Here is a 20,637-nt window from a genome sequence, read left to right on the forward strand (position 1 = left end):
TGCTAGTATGGGATCTCTCCAATTTCTTATAAAGGCACTTAGTGTTATAACTTTCCTCTTAGCACTGCTTTTATTGTTTCCCATAAGTTTAGGTATGTTGTACCTTCATTTTCATTGAATTTTAGGAAGTTTTAAGTTTCTATTTTTATTTCATCCCTTACCCAGGGATCATTGAGTAGGGAGTTGTTCAGTTTCCATGTATTTTTAGGCTTTCTGTTGTTTTTGTTATTGTTGACTTCCAGCTTTAACCCATGATAGTCTGATAAGATGTAAGGGATTATTTTAATATTTTTGTATCTGTTGAGGTTTACTTTGTGACCAAGTATATGCTCAATTTTGGAGAAGTTTCTGTGAGGTGCTGAGAAGAAGGTATGTTCTTTTGTGTTCAGGTGAAAAGTTCTGTAGATATCAGTTAGGTCCATGTGATTCATGACATCTATTAGTTTAATTATTTCTCCCTGTAGTTTCTGTCCTAATGATTTGCCTGTTGAGAAGAGTTGAGTGTTGAAGTATCCCAGTATTAATGTGTGATTTAAGCTTTAGTAATATTTCTTTTATGAATGTGGGTGCTCCTGCATTTGGGGCATAGATGGTCAGAACTAAGACATCACTTTGGTGTATTTTTCCTTTGATGTAGTGTCCTTCCCTATCTCTTTTGATTAATTTTGGTTGAAATCTATGTTATTAGTTACTAGAATGGCTACTCCATCTTGTTTCTTGAGTCCATTTGCTTGGAATACCTTTTTCTATCCTCTTATTCTAAGGTAATATTTATCTTTATTGATGGAGTGTGTTTCTTGTATGCAGCAGAATGATTGGTCCTATTTTCTCATACATTCTGTTAGCCTGTATTTATTGGGAAGTTAAGCCCATTGATGTTTAAATTAATGACCAATAGTTATTGGTTCCTTTTTTTATGTTCATGGTGTGTGTGTGTGTGTGTGTGTGTGTGTGTGTGTGTGTGTGTGTGTGACTGTTTCCTTTCTTTTGATTTTGGCGATGTGGAGTTATTTATTTCCTTTTTTCTCCTGGGTAAAGTTACCCTCCTTGGTTTGGAGTTTTCCTTTTAGTATCTTTTGTAGGGCTAGATTTGTGGTTAGGTGCTGTTTAAACTTGCTTTTGTCATGGAATATTTTGTTTTCTCAATGACGATGGAAAGTTTTGCTGGATATAGTAGTCTAGGTTGGCATCCATGGTCTCTTAGTGTTTGCATGACATTCATCCAGGCCCTTCTGGCTTTCATAGTTTCTGTTGAGAAATCAGGTATAATTCCAAGCTTGTCTTTATATGTGATTTGGCCTTTTCCTCTTGCAGCTTTTCATATTTTTCTTTGTTCTATACATTTAGTGTTTTGATTATTATGTGGCTGGAGGATTTTCTTTTCTGGTCTAATCTATTTAGAGTCTTATAGGCTTCTTGTATATTTATGGGTATTTCTCTCTTTAGATTAGGGAAGTTTTCTTCTATGATTTTGTTAAAAATATTTTTGGGGCCCTTGGAGCTGGGAGTCTTTTTTTTTCCCCTTCTATTCCTATTATTCCTAGGTTTGGTCTTTTCATAGCATGACAGCTTTCTTGGATGTTCTGTGTCAGGAGGGTTTTAGTTTTAACATTTTCTTTGACTGTTGTATTGATTTCTTCAGTCATATCTTCTACCCCTGAGATTCTGTCTTCTATTTCTTGTATTCTGTTGGTGATGCTTGTGTCTGTAGTTCCTGTCCTCTTCCCTAGGGATTGTCTCAGATTGCTTTTATTGCTTCTATCTCCAATTTTAGGTCTTGAATCCTTTTATTCATTTCCTTCTTCTGATTGTAGTTTCCTCCCTTTCACTAATTTCTTTAAGTGATTTGTTCAATTCTTTCATCTCTTTCTTTGTGTATTCCTATTCCAGTTTGAGGGATTTATTCTTCTTTAAGGCATCTATCATTTTCATAGCCTAAGATTTGAAATCTTTCGCTTGTGTGTCAGGTGTGATAGTGTCTCTAGGGCTTGTGATGGTGGTGGGACTGTTGGTTTCTGGTGATATCAGATGTCCCTGGGAATTGTTGCTTGAGTTCTTAAGCTGACCTTTTTCCATTGTGATGTCTCTGGTATTGAGAGGTTTGGTGGTATCTGATGGTTAGAGGGTTTGGGGATAGGTCTAGACAATGGGGCTTTGGTCCTACACTCTACTCACTTTTGCTGAGTTCACTACCTCTGTTGGTTCCCTGCTTGTGAACTAGGTATTCTAGGCAGCTAGGGAGCAATTGGAAAGATATCTTTGCCAAGCGCTGCTCTCATGGGCCCGCTTGTCTCCTAGGGGTGGAGGACAATGTGTGATACTGGTGTTTTTTGTAGCCCATGGCTCCCTCTGAACCCCAGAGGTCAGGAGTTGCACACCCACCTACAGAGCTTGCTGCTAGTGCAGCTAGTCCTTGGAGAACACGCCCATGCCTGCAGGGACTGGGGGACTTTCTGTGGACTGGCCAGGTGACCTGACGTCAGATCCACTTGTGTTCTAGGCTATCAGTTTGCCTCTGGGCTAGAAGCACAAGATGCTGGTGTTTTTTAAGTCTACAGGTCCCTCTAAGCCTCAGAGTTCAGAAGGCCATGCCTGCAGGGACCCAGGGACTTTTCTGTAGTTTAGCCATGTGGCCAGAGCCACGCATGCCCCACACAGTTTGGACCCCTCACCTGGGTTTCAGCAGCACTGGTGTTTTGCCACTCTCAGATTGGTCCTCAGGTCTCTGTACATTCACTGTTGGGCTGTCAATCAAATAAGGTTTGTGTTGGGCACTGCCCCCTTGGATTCCCCACCCTCACACTTTTGTTGTCTTTAGAACTGACAAAGGCAACTCAAAAACAGGAGGAAGGTTTGTTTATCTTGGCTCAGAATTTGAAGGTACCATTCATTACAGCAGGGATGACATGAGGGTAGGAGCGTCAGGCAGCTGGTTACACTGCAGCTGTACCCAGGAAGCAGAGAGAAATGAATGCTGATTTTTCAGCTCAATTTCACCTTTTCATGAGGTTCTGGATCCGTGTGTACAAGATGGTAGCACCCACATTTACGGTGGTTCTTCTCACCTCAGTTTACCCTATCTAGAAATGTCCTCACAGACAGACCAGAACTTTATTTCCTTGGTGGCTGTAGATTCTGTCATTGACAGTATTCATCATTACAATGGCCTCTTGGCACTTTCTGGGCACAGTTGGAGACTTTCCCAGGCCCTTCTAGAAACCTGTGCCAGCACCAGGGTCTTCATACTATCTGGAAGAGCCTCTTGCATCTTGCATCTTGCTTCTCCAGAGTAGCCAGGTAGACCAGCTGGGAAGGAGACCACATGACCTTACACACTGTGGCGGGGGGGGGGGGGTCCTGAGTTTTCATCCAGAGATTCTGCACTACTCTGCATTGGGGACGAGATGAGTATGGCTGTGACTCCTCACCACCTTGTACCTGTTTCAGCTTGCGGCAGTCCCACTGTGGTAGGGCAGACACTGTAGACCTCACTTTCTGACTGCGGCTACTTCCACTGCAGCAGAAGAAGATAATTGATTTCCATTCTTGGACTTGACTGGGGCCTGGGCTGCCATTATGTCAAGCATTGTGTGGGCTTCTAGCCTGGAGCCTGTGGAGGCCCCTGTTGTCCTTTGAGGAACTGCGAGCTCTTTCTACAATGAATGGCACTGCACTCTGTGGGACACTCATGCTGCTCAGGGTGACCTGAGAGATCCTTCACTTTCTGGCTCATCTGTGCTGTTGTAGCTGTGAGCAAAGCTTGTGGCTAGCACACACAGTCAAACCTGCCAGTGGCTGCCAGATTGACCTTTACAGGAGCCCATAAGGCAGGCCTGGTTGTCACAGGACCCACTTCTTAGATGAAAGATATGGAACTGAGAAAGCAGATGTCATAGTGGCAATGGCAGGTACTTCGATCTAGATCCTTGCTGGTGACCCCTGAGTCACAGTGTACCTGCCTATGCCTTGGCCAGTGCGGATTTGAGCTTAGGGGGTTACATGTGGGGTATGCACACTCCTGCCCCACTGTCTGAAGCCTTGTTTCTCAAGCCTCGGTTTCCGGAATTTCAGTTGGTACACACCAAGGAGCATGCAGTTTCAGGTACACAAAATCAAACAACAATCAAACATACCAAGAAATATAGGAGACTACCGCAGCCCTTTAGACAAGAATGTCCCAGAGACATTTGCCCATCAACGGACTGATACCAGCATTAGACATTTGAGAACTGGTTAGTAGTTTCAGTCCCAAGTCCCTGTGTGGTATGGCTTGACTGGGGACTGGACTGGGAATCTGTACCTAACAGTCGCAGTAATACCCTCAGCTCATTGGCCTTGAGGTAGAGGGGTGGCCTGGGGACTGCTAGGAGGAAACTGTCCCTTGTGCATTGCCAGGATCCAAACAGGGGGCCAGAAGTCCCCAGATTTTCAAGAGATAAGTGCTCACTCCACGGGACATGCAAAGCTAACACTTGTATGAAATATCTCTCCGCTTCACAGAAAAATTTAAAAAGTGCTACCTGTATTGGTGGAGAGGGATGGGGACAGAGGAGGAGCTGGTGGGGAGGGATGGGGACAGAGGAGGAGCTGGTGGGGAGGGATGGGGACAGAGGGGGAGCTGGTGGGGAGGGATGGGGACAGAGGAGGAGCTGGTGGGGAGGGATGGGGACAGAGGGGGAGCTGGTGGGGAGGGATGGGGACAGAGGGGGAGCTGGTGGGGAGGGATGGGGACAGAGGGGGAGATGGTGGGGAGGGATGGGGACAGAGGGGGAGCTGGTGGGGAGGGATGGGGACAGAGGGGGAGCTGGTGGGGAGGGATGGGGACAGAGGGGAGCTGGTGGGGAGGGATGGGGACAGAGGAGGAGCTGGTGGGGAGGGATGGGGACAGAGGAGGAGCTGGTGGGGAGGGATGGGGACAGAGGAGGAGCTGGTGGGGAGGGATGGGGACAGAGGGGGAGCTGGTGGGGAGGGATGGGGACAGAGGGGGAGCTGGTGGGGAGGGATGGGGACAGAGGGGGAGATGGTGGGGAGGGATGGGGACAGAGGGGAGCTGGTGGGGAGGGATGGGGACAGAGGGGGAGATGGTGGGGAGGGATGGGGACAGAGGGGAGCTGGTGGGGAGGGATGGGGACAGAGGGGAGCTGGTGGGGAGGGATGGGGACAGAGGAGGAGCTGGTGGGGAGGGATGGGGACAGAGGGGGAGATGGTGGGGAGGGATGGGGACAGAGGGGAGCTGGTGGGGAGGGATGGGGACAGAGGGGAGCTGGTGGGGAGGGATGGGGACAGAGGGGGAGATGGTGGGGAGGGATGGGGACAGAGGGGAGCTGGTGGGGAGGGATGGGGACAGAGGGGAGCTGGTGGGGAGGGATGGGGACAGAGGGGAGATGGTGGGGAGGGATGGGGACAGAGGAGGAGCTGGTGGGGAGGGATGGGGACAGAGGGGGAGATGGTGGGGAGGGATGGGGACAGAGGGGAGCTGGTGGGGAGGGATGGGGACAGAGGGGGAGATGGTGGGGAGGGATGGGGACAGAGGGGAGCTGGTGGGGAGGGATGGGGACAGAGGGGGAGATGGTGGGGAGGGATGGGGACAGAGGGGGAGCTGGTGGGGAGGGATGGGGACAGAGGAGGAGCTGGTGGGGAGGGATGGGGACAGAGGGAGCTGGTGGGGAGGGATGGGGACAGAGGAGGAGATGGTGGGGAGGGATGGGGACAGAGGGGGAGCTGGTGGGGAGGGATGGGGACAGAGGGGAGCTGGTGGGGAGGGATGGGGACAGAGGAGGAGATGGTGGGGAGGGATGGGGACAGAGGGGGAGCTGGTGGGGAGGGATGGGGACAGAGGGGAGCTGGTGGGGAGGGATGGGGACAGAGGGGGAGATGGTGGGGAGGGATGGGGACAGAGGAGGAGATGGTGGGGAGGGATGGGGACAGAGGGGGAGCTGGTGGGGAGGGATGGGGACAGAGGGGAGCTGGTGGGGAGGGATGGGGACAGAGGGGGAGATGGTGGGGAGGGATGGGGACAGAGGGGAGCTGGTGGGGAGGGATGGGGACAGAGGGGGAGATGGTGGGGAGGGATGGGGACAGAGGGGAGCTGGTGGGGAGGGATGGGGACAGAGGGGGAGATGGTGGGGAGGGATGGGGACAGAGGGGAGCTGGTGGGGAGGATGGGGACAGAGGGGGAGCTGGTGGGGAGAGATGGGGACAGAGGGGAGCTGGTGGGGAGAGATGGGGACAGAGGGGGGCTGGTGGGGAGGGATGGGGACAGAGGGGGAGCTGGTGGGGAGGGATGGGGACAGAGGGGAGCTGGTGGGGAGAGATGGGGACAGAGGGGGGCTGGTGGGGAGGGATGGGGACAGAGGGGGAGATGGTGGGGAGGGATGGGGACAGAGGAGGAGCTGGTGGGGAGGGATGGGGACAGAGGGGAGCTGGTGGGGAGGGATGGGGACAGAGGGGGAGCTGGTGGGGAGGGATGGGGACAGAGGAGGAGCTGGTGGGGAGGGATGGGGACAGAGGAGGAGCTGGTGGGGAGGGATGGGGACAGAGGAGGAGCTGGTGGGGAGGGATGGGGACAGAGGGGGAGCTGGTGGGGAGGGATGGGGACAGAGGAGGAGCTGGTGGGGAGGGATGGGGACAGAGGGGGAGCTGGTGGGAGGGATGGGGACAGAGGGGGAGCTGGTGGGGAGGGATGGGGACAGAGGAGGAGCTGGTGGGGAGGGATGGGGACAGAGGAGGAGCTGGTGGGGAGGGATGGGGACAGAGGGGGAGCTGGTGGGGAGGGATGGGGACAGAGGGGAGCTGGTGGGGAGGGATGGGGACAGAGGAGGAGCTGGTGGGGAGGGATGGGGACAGAGGAGGAGCTGGTGGGGAGGGATGGGGACAGAGGGGGAGCTGGTGGGGAGGGATGGGGACAGAGGGGGAGCTGGTGGGGAGGGATGGGGACAGAGGAGGAGCTGGTGGGGAGGGATGGGGACAGAGGGGGAGCTGGTGGGGAGGGATGGGGACAGAGGAGGAGCTGGTGGGGAGGGGATGGGGACAGAGGAGGAGCTGGTGGGGAGGGATGGGGACAGAGGGGGAGCTGGTGGGGAGGGATGGGGGACAGAGGGGGAGCTGGTGGGGAGGGATGGGGACAGAGGAGGAGCTGGTGGGGAGGGATGGGGACAGAGGAGGAGCTGGTGGGGAGGGATGGGGACAGAGGAGGAGCTGGTGGGGAGGGATGGGGTCAGAGGGGGAGCTGGTGGGGAGGGATGGGGACAGAGGAGGAGCTGGTGGGGAGGGATGGGGACAGAGGGGAGCTGGTGGGGAGGGATGGGGACAGAGGAGGAGCTGGTGGGAGGGATGGGGTCAGAGGGGGAGCTGGTGGGGAGGGATGGGGACAGAGGAGGAGCTGGTGGGGAGGGATGGGGACAGAGGGGGAGCTGGTGGGGAGGGATGGGGACAGAGGAGGAGCTGGTGGGGAGGGATGGGACAGAGGGGAGCTGGTGGGGAGGGATGGGGACAGAGGAGGAGCTGGTGGGGAGGGATGGGGACAGAGGGGAGCTGGTGGGGAGGGATGGGGACAGAGGAGGAGCTGGTGGGGAGGGATGGGGACAGAGGGGAGCTGGTGGGGAGGGATGGGGACAGAGGAGGAGCTGGTGGGGAGGGATGGGGACAGAGGAGGAGCTGGTGGGGAGGGATGGGGACAGAGGAGGAGCTGGTGGGGAGGGATGGGGACAGAGGGGGAGCTGGTGGGGAGGGATGGGGACAGAGGAGGAGCTGGTGGGGAGGGATGGGGGACAGAGGGGAGCTGGTGGGGAGGGATGGGGACAGAGGGGGAGCTGGTGGGGAGGGATGGGGACAGAGGAGGAGCTGGTGGGGAGGGATGGGGACAGAGGAGGAGCTGGTGGGGAGGGATGGGGACAGAGGGGAGCTGGTGGGGAGGGATGGGGACAGAGGAGGAGATGGTGGGGAGGGATGGGGACAGAGGAGGAGCTGGTGGGGAGGGATGGGGACAGAGGGGAGCTGGTGGGGAGGGATGGGGACAGAGGAGGAGCTGGTGGGGAGGGATGGGGACAGAGGAGGAGCTGGTGGGGAGGGATGGGGTCAGAGGGGGAGCTGGTGGGGAGGGATGGGGACAGAGGAGGAGCTGGTGGGGAGGGATGGGGACAGAGGAGGAGATGGTGGGGAGGGATGGGGACAGAGGGGAGCTGGTGGGGAGGGATGGGGACAGAGGGGGAGCTGGTGGGGAGGGATGGGGACAGAGGGGGAGCTGGTGGGGAGGGATGGGGACAGAGGGGAGCTGGTGGGGAGGGATGGGGACAGAGGAGGAGCTGGTGGGGAGGGATGGGGACAGAGGGGAGCTGGTGGGGAGGGATGGGGACAGAGGAGGAGCTGGTGGGGAGGGATGGGGACAGAGGAGGAGCTGGTGGGGAGGGATGGGGACAGAGGAGGAGCTGGTGGGGAGGGATGGGGACAGAGGGGGAGCTGGTGGGGAGGGATGGGGACAGAGGAGGAGCTGGTGGGGAGGGATGGGGACAGAGGGGGAGCTGGTGGGGAGGGATGGGGACAGAGGAGGAGCTGGTGGGGAGGGATGGGGACAGAGGAGGAGCTGGTGGGGAGGGATGGGGACAGAGGGGGAGCTGGTGGGGAGGGATGGGGACAGAGGAGGAGCTGGTGGGGAGGGATGGGGACAGAGGGGGAGATGGTGGGGAGGGATGGGGACAGAGGGGAGCTGGTGGGGAGGGATGGGGACAGAGGAGGAGATGGTGGGGAGGGATGGGGACAGAGGGGGAGATGGTGGGGAGGGATGGGGACAGAGGGGAGCTGGTGGGGAGGGATGGGGACAGAGGGGAGCTGGTGGGGAGGGATGGGGACAGAGGAGGAGCTGGTGGGGAGGGATGGGGACAGAGGAGGAGATGGTGGGGAGGGATGGGGACAGAGAGGGAGCTGGTGGGGAGGGATGGGGACAGAGGAGGAGATGGTGGGGAGGGATGGGGACAGAGGAGGAGCTGGTGGGGAGAGATGGGGACAGAGAGGGAGCTGGTGGGGAGGGATGGGGACAGAGGAGGAGCTGGTGGGGAGGGATGGGGACAGAGGAGGAGCTGGTGGGGAGGGATGGGGACAGAGGAGGAGATGGTGGGGAGGGATGGGGACAGAGGGGAGCTGGTGGGGAGGGATGGGGACAGAGGGGAGCTGGTGGGGAGGGATGGGGACAGAGGAGGAGATGGTGGGGAGGGATGGGGACAGAGGGGGAGATGGTGGGGAGGGATGGGGACAGAGGAGGAGCTGGTGGGGAGGGATGGGGACAGAGGGGAGCTGGTGGGGAGGGATGGGGACAGAGGAGGAGCTGGTGGGGAGGGATGGGGACAGAGGGGAGCTGGTGGGGAGGGATGGGGACAGAGGGGAGCTGGTGGGGAGGGATGGGGACAGAGGAGGAGATGGTGGGGAGGGATGGGGACAGAGGGGAGCTGGTGGGGAGGGATGGGGACAGAGGAGGAGCTGGTGGGGAGGGATGGGGACAGAGGAGGAGCTGGTGGGGAGGGATGGGGACAGAGGGGAGCTGGTGGGGAGGGATGGGGACAGAGGAGGAGCTGGTGGGGAGGGATGGGGACAGAGGGGAGCTGGTGGGGAGGGATGGGGACAGAGGGGAGCTGGTGGGGAGGGATGGGGACAGAGGAGGAGATGGTGGGGAGGGATGGGGACAGAGGGGAGCTGGTGGGGAGGGATGGGGACAGAGGAGGAGCTGGTGGGGAGGGATGGGGACAGAGGGGAGCTGGTGGGGAGGGATGGGGACAGAGGAGGAGCTGGTGGGGAGGGATGGGGACAGAGGAGGAGATGGTGGGGAGGGATGGGGACAGAGGGGAGATGGTGGGGAGGGATGGGGACAGAGGAGGAGCTGGTGGGGAGGGATGGGGACAGAGGGGGAGATGGTGGGGAGGGATGGGGACAGAGGGGAGATGGTGGGGAGGGATGGGGACAGAGGAGGAGCTGGTGGGGAGGGATGGGGTCAGAGGGGAGCTGGTGGGGAGGGATGGGGACAGAGGAGGAGCTGGTGGGGAGGGATGGGGACAGAGGGGAGCTGGTGGGGAGGGATGGGGACAGAGGGGAGCTGGTGGGGAGGGATGGGGACAGAGGAGGAGATGGTGGGGAGGGATGGGGACAGAGGGGAGCTGGTGGGGAGGGATGGGGACAGAGGAGGAGCTGGTGGGGAGGGATGGGGACAGAGGAGGAGCTGGTGGGGAGGGATGGGGACAGAGGAGGAGCTGGTGGGGAGGGATGGGGACAGAGGGGGAGCTGGTGGGGAGGGATGGGGACAGAGGAGGAGCTGGTGGGGAGGGATGGGGACAGAGGAGGAGCTGGTGGGGAGGGATGGGGACAGAGGGGGAGCTGGTGGGGAGGGATGGGGACAGAGGAGGAGCTGGTGGGGAGGGATGGGGACAGAGGAGGAGCTGGTGGGGAGGGATGGGGACAGAGGAGGAGCTGGTGGGGAGGGATGGGGACAGAGGAGGAGCTGGTGGGGAGGGATGGGGACAGAGGAGGAGCTGGTGGGGAGGGATGGGGACAGAGGAGGAGCTGGTGGGGAGGGATGGGGACAGAGGAGGAGCTGGTGGGGAGGGATGGGGACAGAGGGGGAGCTGGTGGGGAGGGATGGGGACAGAGGGGGAGCTGGTGGGGAGGGATGGGGACAGAGGGGGAGCTGGTGGGGAGGGATGGGGACAGAGGGGGAGCTGGTGGGGAGGGATGGGGACAGAGGTTCCTTGTAGAAGTGCTGGATTCTGCGTGGCCCCCTTGGCCATGTTCCCCAAGAAGGGGCTCCAGTGGTAGACAAATAACCCTCTGAGGCAACAGATCAAAAGCACTTAGGCACAGATAAAAGGCTGAGAAACCGAAATCCTTGTTTTGGAATTCTGCAGCTAGACAGACGTTCAAGAGTGTAAAGCTAAAGCATTTTTTTTTTCAATAAGGAGAGGAGAAAAGAAAGAAAGAAAGATATGGTATAAGGCTGACAGGTAAACACAATCTGCACCCCTGAGATGAGTTGCCCTCGGATTATGTGGTATTTGCCTGGAATTTAGAACAAAGCCAGGAACAACAATAATTTAGACACCGAGAGCTCGGGTCACACACATGATGCTCGGAGATTCCCCACTTTAGAGACAGAAAGAGGGGGCTCCTGGGGAGCTCGTCAGCAAAGGTTTCCTGGGCATCTGTCCTCAGAAATGGGATGTGGGGCAAGAGTGGCTCCTGGCTTCCTGAGGGTGTGGCCAGGGAGTTCATTTTGCTCTTAGCATTATGTCCTTTCTTGCCTGTGGTGGCCTTCCTATGTCTGTGTCCAGTGAGTGCAGGCTGAGATGAAAGCCTAGCACACACTCATCAATCCACTGTGTGGAGCAAACAGAGAGACAGACCGAGCCTCTGCGGGGGCATCCTGTACTCTCAAATGACCCTGTGGCTCCTGCTTTGCTGGAGTTATTACTAGGTTGGTGGAAGTGTGTAATCTATGGAAGTGAGGAAGGCTGACCCTTGGCCTCTGGCATTCCCACTGTCTCTGTGCCCTTACTGTTCTGCCTGCTGACCAGCCTGTGAAAGGGTGAGGGTGCTCAAGAGCCTTAGGGTGTTGGTTTTCTGTGTAATGAGGTCAACCAAGATCAGGTCAGGGGACAAGGCACCAGTCCTGGTGTTTGCAGATGTAGGAGAGATGCCTTAGATTCCTTGTTTATAAGCAGTGAGATCTCACAGATGTGGACAATCAGTTGTCTGTAGACATTATCCTATTTCAATTTAAAATCGGCACATTTCGATAAAACCTGAAATAAAGATTGTGTGGTTCAAGCAAGTTTTAAATGATTAAAAATGGGAAAAAATGTTTTCCAAGGACAGCCATTTGCCAGCAGCTGTGAAGTTAGACATGTGTACTTCCCTCTGTTTCTGGAGTCCTTTCTCACTTCTGTCCCCTCTTGTTTTTCTTTTTTTCTTTGGTCATCTACACACAAGGACTTCTCACTGATCTTAGGAGAGGGTCCCTATCTTTCCAGGAAGCTTCATTCTCCATTGTGCCCCAGTTAACAGACGAGCTTCCTGTTCCTTGAGCCTGGATTCATAGGGTATGAATAAGAAAACAGTACAACCATCCCATACCAACCTAGAGGAACCTGAAGTTGTCACAGTGCCTTACCACTCCCACGTCCCACATCTTACTATTCTTACCCTCCATCACCCAGTCCTCCAGTAGCTGCTATGAACTGGACAGAGGGGATTCCATCTGAGCCCCTGCCTCAGGCAGGCACCTACCAAGAAGTAGAGCCTAAGAGTAGCCTGGGAGCCTCTCAATGCATATGATCAACCACAGGGGTCCAGGTTGACTCACGATACAAATTATGAATCCAGGTATGCCCCTGCATCTAGTGGACAGACAGGGGACACAGTATCCAGGCAAGAGGCTCCCTGACTCTGACCCTAAGGTCCACTGAAGCAGGAGTCAGTGTTTCCATGTTAAGGCACTGGATGGCCAGCGTGGATGCAGCAACAGGCATCCCAAGCCTGTCTGTTCTCTTGCTATGCTTCAGCCAGAGGCCAAGGGTGCATTGTGTCGCTAGATGGGACAAAAGCTCAAGGACTGTCACCTGTCTTGTGCACCTCACACCTGCAATCTAAGCACAGTGGAAAGAGCCTGGAGCTGCCTCACTCTCTGGTCTCCTCCTCCTGGAGGGTGTAGCTTTGGAGAGCAGAGTTCTCAGAGTTGAGTGGTGAAGCCTCAGTTGCCCTGGACATGGGTGCATCTCTCACCCAGCATCGGTGGGAAGATATTGACACTCAGGACAACACAGAGGTTGGTACCGAGTATGGTACGATGGCGGAATGCAGTGTGGGTGTTGCTCAGTGGGCAGAACTCAGAAAGGATCCTTCCATGTTCTTTTTAAGTAGAAAAACGGAAAAAAAAACCCAGATATTTGTCTATTTTACGCTTGGATAATTTATAGACTAACATCTACCACCACCATCACTTTCACCACAACCACAGCCACCATCACCATCATCACTACCACCATTACCACCACGATCATTTTACCTCCATCATTATCACCACCACCATCACCACCATTACCATCACCATCATCACTACCACCATCACCACCATGACCATTTTACCTCCACCATTACCATTACCGTCATCACTACCATCATCACCACCATGATCATTTTACCTCCACCGTTATCACCACTACCACCACCACCACCATCATCACTACATCGCCATCACCACCATCATCATCATCCATCCTTAATCCTGAAACTGAGAACTTTACAACTGGGTAGCCTATCAATTCAGGTTCTCCAGAGAAACAATCTGTTGGGAGTGTGTGTGTGTGTGTGTATGTGTGTGTATGTGCATGATGTGTTAGAGAGAGAGACAGAGAGACAGAGATGGGCAGAGACAGAGACACAGAGAGGTTCTGTCTGTCTGTGTCTCTGTTTTCATTTGTCTGTGTTTGTGTGTCTCTCTGTGGGTGTTATTCTTTCTGTGTGTGTCTTAGTATGTCTCTTTGTGTGTCTTAGTATAACTGTATGTGTTTGTGTATATCTTTCTATCTGATTCTTGTGTGTGTCTCTGTCTGTCTATCTGTCTCTCTTCTCTCTCTCTCTCTCTCTCTCTCTCTCTCTCTCTCTCTCTCTGTGTGTGTGTGTGTGTGTGTGTGTGTTTGCATGTGTCAGTGTCTCTCTGCATGTATGGATACATACACTGCTGGAGAGGCAAGGATAGATACATGCAGAAGATGTAGTTTCAGTTATGAAGTAAAAAATGTTTTATTTAGAATTTGCAATCCAAGAGTGAGTGGAGGGAGGAATAAGGATGGCTGCTTGGTTTCTGGCCTGGAGAAAGGATGCTGCAGCCTTCCTGCTGGAGAGAAGATGCTCAGTGGGGAAGGTTTGGAAGATCAGAAGTGCAGAGCCCATATAATTAAAGGAGAAGGCAACTTGTGGAGAGTGACCATCCAAATCAGTTAGGTTGAGAAAAGTCGCCTGCATTTTCCTCAAACTTTTAACATAATTATTAGCTTTATATTATTGAAGAAGTAACCATTGCCAGAAATGTACGCTTTCATGTGGATATTTTTAAAATTCCATATGCAACTGTAAGAAATAATGCAAAGATTCCATGTACCTGTTGACAACTGTGACATCTCACCTGGCCTGGGGTAACATCTCCAGGATGTTTCTATATTCACTGCCTCCATCAGGCTACTGCAGCTCTCCTGGTGTGTGTGTGTGTGTGTGTGTGTGTGTGTGTGTGTGTGTGTGTGTGTGTTACCTATGCAATTTCATTTTTCACATTTTAAATCGTTCTATCTCTATCTGAATTTCACTTTTTTTCTGATAATTTTACTAATTAAGCAAAAGGGAATTGACACAGGAATTGAATACTCAAATAAATGTTCTCATTAAATTAATGATGTGTTGCCCACTCATTGATCTATTATAAAACTTGAAATTTCTTAATTGAAATGTGGATGGGAGGGCGATAAAAACCTGTGATAAAAGCTAATGATAGAGTGGGCTTCTCGCGTCCAGATTATGCATGGCTGTAACTAACAGGAACGTGGAGCTATGAACCTTTCATCTTGGGTACAGAGCTGTTGTGAAAATGGATTTGTCTTGATGAGGATTCGTGCTCAAACTTGTTGTTTTAGTAAAGTCAGGGCACATGGAGCCAACACAGTTACTTGGTCCCTATCACTTCAAGGACAACACTTTCCTTTGGATGTGATCCTGACACATAGTGTGGTTTCCTAGAAGTGAAGTGTGAATGGGTCTTGGCTCCTGCTTGTGTCTTCCCTAAGCCCTACTGTATGCTAAGTGCACTAAGTAAGGAGTTTCCTGGGGCACCTGGCCAGCTCAGCAGAGTGTAATCTATATCTGGGCTACAGCAGAAGAAACAGGGCATTGAGCATCGATAACTTTCTGGTGATGGGTGCAAAAGATGCATTGCAAAGCCAAAACCATAGAACCCGTGTGTGTGTGTGTGTGTGTGTGTGTGTGTGTGTGTGTGTGTGTGTGTGTGCTGTGTGTGTGCAGTGTGTGTGCTGTGTGTGTGCTGTGTGTGTGCAGTGTGTGTGCTGTGTGTGTGCTGTGTGTGTGCTTTGTCTATGTGTATTGTGCTGGGTGTATTGTGCTGTGTGTGTGCTGTATGTGTATTGTGCTATGTGTGTATTGTGCTGTGTGTGCTCTGTGTGTGTGTGTGCTTTATGTGTATTGTGATGTGTGTGTATTGTGCTGTGTATGCTCTCTGTGTGTGTGTGTGCTGTATGTGTGTATTGTGTGTGGGTGCTGTTTGTCAACGCGACTGATGTTACAATCATGTGGGGTCAAGGCCTCAAACTCAGGTCCTTGGGCTTTCAAGGCAAGCATGTTACCAACTGAGCCATCTCCATAGGCCATGTCTTATTTCTTGATCACTATGGCCTATATATCTGTCCTTTTAATGTAATCAGCATATGAAGTCATTCTGGAATATTTGAACATTGGTCAAAAGGTTGATCAATGTGGCAATAGCAGCCTGAGCCTGAAATCAGGCCAATGCGCCCACAGAAACCCTCCATGGGATAGAGGGAAGTTGGAGATGTTCTCTCCTATGGATATTTGTCCGGCATTAAGTAGGGTAGTGATGGGCAAAGTGGTCTTCCTGCTGGTAGTATTCTCTGAGTTTCCCAAGCCACAAACTGAGATGGTCTTGTTTTCCATCTATATCACTATGGTGACACTATCATTGCCCTGGGCTGTTGCTTGAGCCTTTTGATAGACCTTTTGGCCTCTGCTCTGGCACCACTGGGTGGTGGAGATGCTCCCAGGAGTTAAGACCAGCCAAGTGGTCCCTGTGCTCAGAGTCACTGTGTTGTCACCTCATGTAGAGTTGGAATGGGACCCTGAAGCAGCATTGGAACCTTGGCAGGTCCAGCCCTGTCTGTTCCTTTTCTTCATGGTTGCCCTCCCTTTCTACCATCCTTGGAGCCCTTGCATCCTGACTATGCCCAAAGGTGGGCACGTCACCCCTGGGCATTTGAGTGTCCTCCATTTATCAGTCTCCCAGAGCATCCCCTACCCTTGTCCCAAGCTCTGTTTACATGCCACACCTCCCTTCCTCTGTAAGTCCTTCCTAGGTCCCCAGCCATGCCAACACACTGAGCTTGCCCACTTCGTCCTTTCCTCTCTACCAGGCATCCTCTGCTGGCATCCAGCAGGTCAATCACCCTTTTCTTTGGACTCTCTCAAAGTAACTACCTGTGCTGCTGCACTTATCATAAGCCATGTGTTCACCAAATACCAGGGGCTAGGGGTGGGGAGTCATGGTAAGGAGACAGACACAGTCAAACCCCAAAATCAGTAATGGCAGAACCCCCAAGAACACATGAAAGGGAATCTCTGTGCCATCACAATGCCCTCTCTGCCACAGAGCTCTGGCCTCACAGGCTCCCATTGTCTGTCAGGTCTCCCAGAATCTGTTTCTACCCATCAGCCCTCACTCCTGCAGAAAGCTTCTGACTGCATTATGCTCTGCTTCCGCCAGTGGTCCGACTTACGCTGAGCATTTCCACGGGAGGGGCCTGAGGGTGGCAGTTTGAACTTGAAAAAGTGGTAGAAACTGTAGCTTCTGACAGATACAGAACAGTGCAGACCACTGGCTGCACAGGCAGGGGCGTGCAGGTCTTCTGGGAGGAGACAGGGTTGTCCTTCCCGAGAAGACAGAGCATTTCTCTGGCCAGTCAGCCACAGCAAGAGCAGAAGCCGGTTTCTTTAAGATCGGAATCGGCTGCCTGTAATTAGTTTCCCACTTAGCTCAATAAACTCCCTTGTAAGCGTGTAATTCATTATAAATAAATATTACCATGGAGATGGGGTGATTATAATAATTCTTAGAATGTTTACACTATACGAATGATTATTAACCATATGCATTTCACTATTGTGTGGCAAATTCCCAGGCCCTCTAATGAGCAAACTGCTTTGTGTTTACATCCTGATTGTTATTTTCATACGCAAAACGTCGTTGAGCTCGGAACAGTATGAGACAGTGAGAACATTGAAGACAATGATGTGTTTGATGCTTTCATCTCAGTCCAGGTCAGAGGGTCTCGGGGGCCCATGAGCCCAATGTCCCTTCCTCGGTGACAGTAATGTTCATATATGTTTATTTTCCCACCTTTTGAGTGCAAAGGGTAATTTCCCAGAGTCCATATTAGACCAGAGAACACTCTTCAGTAGTCAAGGTCACACGAAGACATTACAGGCTACCGGTCAGGTGACACCTGTAACATTGCTTTGAATCCATCCCTAGACCTATTATGCCCTTTTTTGAATTATACATCTGTGCCTACTATGAACTTAAGTCGCTTCTGCCAGGTATCCTGTCACATAGAGGAAGTCAACATGCCTGCCTGGCAGCTCTCTGTCTGGATCCTCTCTAATTGTAAGAGTTGGAAGTCTAGGTGTGGAAAACAAGGTCTAAGTTGTATCCTTTGCCTTTGTGTACAGCTAGGAGCAGTTCTCCCCCTTGGTGCTGGGGTCTTAGCTGGATGCCTGAGACTATGGAGAGGTGGGGGCAGGGTGAAAGAGGAGGGATGCTGTCATGGGTCTGTGCTGCTCCGCCCCTGTAACAGATCACTCTGCCATGTAGGTGCCTCACAACTGCCCTAGAGAAAGCACACAGTCTCCAGTTTGATTCTGAGCCTGGGCACTCAGGCTTGAACCTGCTGGCTAGTGTCTGTGGCTTCAGCTGGGCTCTCTCCCTTGCATCCACTGGGCCTGCTGAGGCGCCTCTGCTCACAGGGCTCCACCTGTGTGGCTGTGAACCTCTTCCAGCTGGCCAGATGGGCTGCACCTATGGGACAGCAGGATCCCAGAACACAGGCGGCGTCTCTAGGTACCCAAGGCCTCAGTGTGGTGGAACTACTTTTGGCCTGATTTGCTTCAAGCTCACCCCCATGCAGGACTGAGGAGGATGAATCCCACCTGCAAGTTGGCCCCGACTCAGGCTCTGCTGAGCGTGGTGGTTCTCTCACCTGCAAGCTGGCCCCCTGAGGGTGGCTATTCCACCTTTTCATATAAAGAAGGCCAGGAATAAAGGGTGATGCTGTGGTGGGAGGCAGAGCCATTCTCCTGTGTGTCCTTCTCTGCCACTGTCCCCTCACCTGCCGCTGTCTACTGAGGCACCTAGCCTTCTTCTCCCTCTCCTGAGGGTGTTAATAATCACTTATCACCGATGACCATTTGCTTGAGAGAGTAATAGGAGGCAAAGGCACAAGCCCTCACCTTTAGCACGTGACCCTGAGCTGCTTCTCATCCGCTTACTGCTATTTGTAAGAAGCAGATGTTTGGAATTATAACTCATTTTGCTCTGAATGAAGGATGATTTGGGTTCTTGGATTGCTCTCTGAAACCTGCTTTGTGTTGACAGAACTTGGGCATCAGCCAGCGACGTGCACCTGTATGGCCTGATTCAAGTCACCCAACATCCCAGTCCCCAGAGTCCCACGAGCATGGAGTGTGACTCACATCAGTCATTTTCAATTATCTCTTATAAATATACGCAGCTGGGAAAATTGTTAGGGGGATACAAAACCTTTGACATGCACGACGGTTCTGAGACGAAGCGAAGGCTTAAGGCACCACCAAGGTGACAGGCTGTGCTTGCTCTAAACTGAAAGACAAAAGCCAGAGAATTTGGAATCTTCAGGAAAGAAAAGAAAATGATTTCATTGTCTTGATTTCCACATTTTCTTGCTAATTGCAGGGTTTGGATTTTGAATGTTAGCATTTGCAAAGGTGTGATCGTTAGCGTTAGCTCGCATCAGGACTCTTGTTCCCAAGCCAGCAGCCTGGAGATTCTAAACCACAGGGCCACTCTCTGTGATCCTTCAGCTCTCCCTCGGCATGAGGCAACCTGGGTGGTGCTGCCAGGTCTCACGAAGAGACTCCCAGAATACAACCCCCAAAGGAGCCACTTTTCAAACCCCTAGCCTGAGGGAAATTCCCTCAAAGATTTTGGTGCACAGAAATCGTAAGGCCGTGGACAAAGAGGCTCGCGAGGAAGCCTTTCCAGAAGGCTCCTCTGCGCTGGCGAGTCACGCCAAGATTAAGACTGATTAGTGGCACCTGGCTGTAAGTGGGATGAAATATGCCCCCGCATCTCGAGGAGCCATCCATTGGAGTTACCACTTGTCCGATTCCCGCCGGCAGCTGAATTTATCACACAGGCATGAAATCCGCCTGTAGCCTGTTCCCGGCTGCCTGACTCTTAATCAACACCCCACTCTTGGGGATTTTTGGCTGCCTCACCTGGTTATGCCAATAAATCTGAGTGAATAGCTGCTTGATTTGTTATTGATTTCCCCATGGACAAATTTGGGGCTGCATCTTCAGCGATCAGTCTTCACCCGTGAAAAGTCAGGGCAAAGGAAAAACCTTGGCCACCCGGGGAGGCTCAGGGGCCACTCCTTTGTGTTGAAGCACTTGCCATGTCCGGTGACTGAGTTTAGCTGGTGTGATGTTCTGGTTGCAAGGGCGGAGATGAGTATGAAGAGGAGCCCGCATCCCCCACCGCGGCATGGCAGGTCAGGGAGCAGAGGGAATTCAAGCAGACTGGACGTAACCCCCACCACGGCCACACCAGCCAGTCCTTCTGTTGTAGGGCAACGCCTCATACTGAGACCATCAAAGCAAGACCAAAACCAAGATTGTTTTCGCTCAAGCTGTTCTCATTGTGAACCAAGCTGAAGTCCCATGAGTTAAAAAAACAAAACAAAACAACAACAAAAAACCAAAAAAACAAACAAACAAAAACAACAACAACAACAACCCTCAGGATAGAAAAACTGAAGCAACAGGGTGACCTAAAACGAGCTCAAAAGCCTCTCAGTTGAAGATTTTGCTCCTGTTGTCCCTGTTGATCTTCATGTCCTCCTCAGAGGCGGGTTTATCTGGAACACCGGGTAAGAATGGCACAGCGTCTCAGCAGGGACCTGAGAGGGAGGCGGGAGGTGTGGGCTCATCTTTTGACTTGCACATACATACACATCTACAACACCATCAGTCAACAGGGACTTGCCGGTTTAGAGAGAAAAATCACCTTGGACCTTTCCCTGCCTTTCTCACCAAATTTTTCACAACTGGCCTTGTTTAATCAGATGCAGAGCAAGCATCTCCTGGGTTGGCTGTGAACACGTTCTCACGCTGCTTCTTAAAAAAAAAAACAAAAACAACTTACTCATTGGGGAAAAAATTGAAATTAAATTAATGAGTGAAGAACTTCAAAAATATTTATTTTTATACATGTACTGGGTGCTGGCACTTGAACTTGGGTCCCCAGGATAGCAGTGCACATCTTAACTGCTGGTCCATTTCTCTAGTTCCAAACTTTCATTTTTTTTTTTTTTTTGAGATAGGTTATCATACAGTCCAGGCTGGCTTGGATCTCACTATGTATGTAGCTAAGGATGATCTTGAACTTCTGATCCTCTGGTATCTACCTCCCAAGTGCTGGGATTACCTTCCACCCAAGTCATGTACTGTAGAGGCTCAAGTCCAGAGCTTTGTGAATGGCAGGCAAACACTACCAGGTGAGGCCCAGCCTCAGCCCCAGCCCCAGCCCCAGCCCCAGCCCCAGCCCCA

The sequence above is a fragment of the Acomys minous genome (genome assembly GCF_964271855.1).
Source record: "Acomys minous genome assembly, chromosome: 3".
Classification (NCBI taxonomy): Eukaryota; Metazoa; Chordata; class Mammalia; order Rodentia; family Muridae; genus Acomys; species Acomys minous.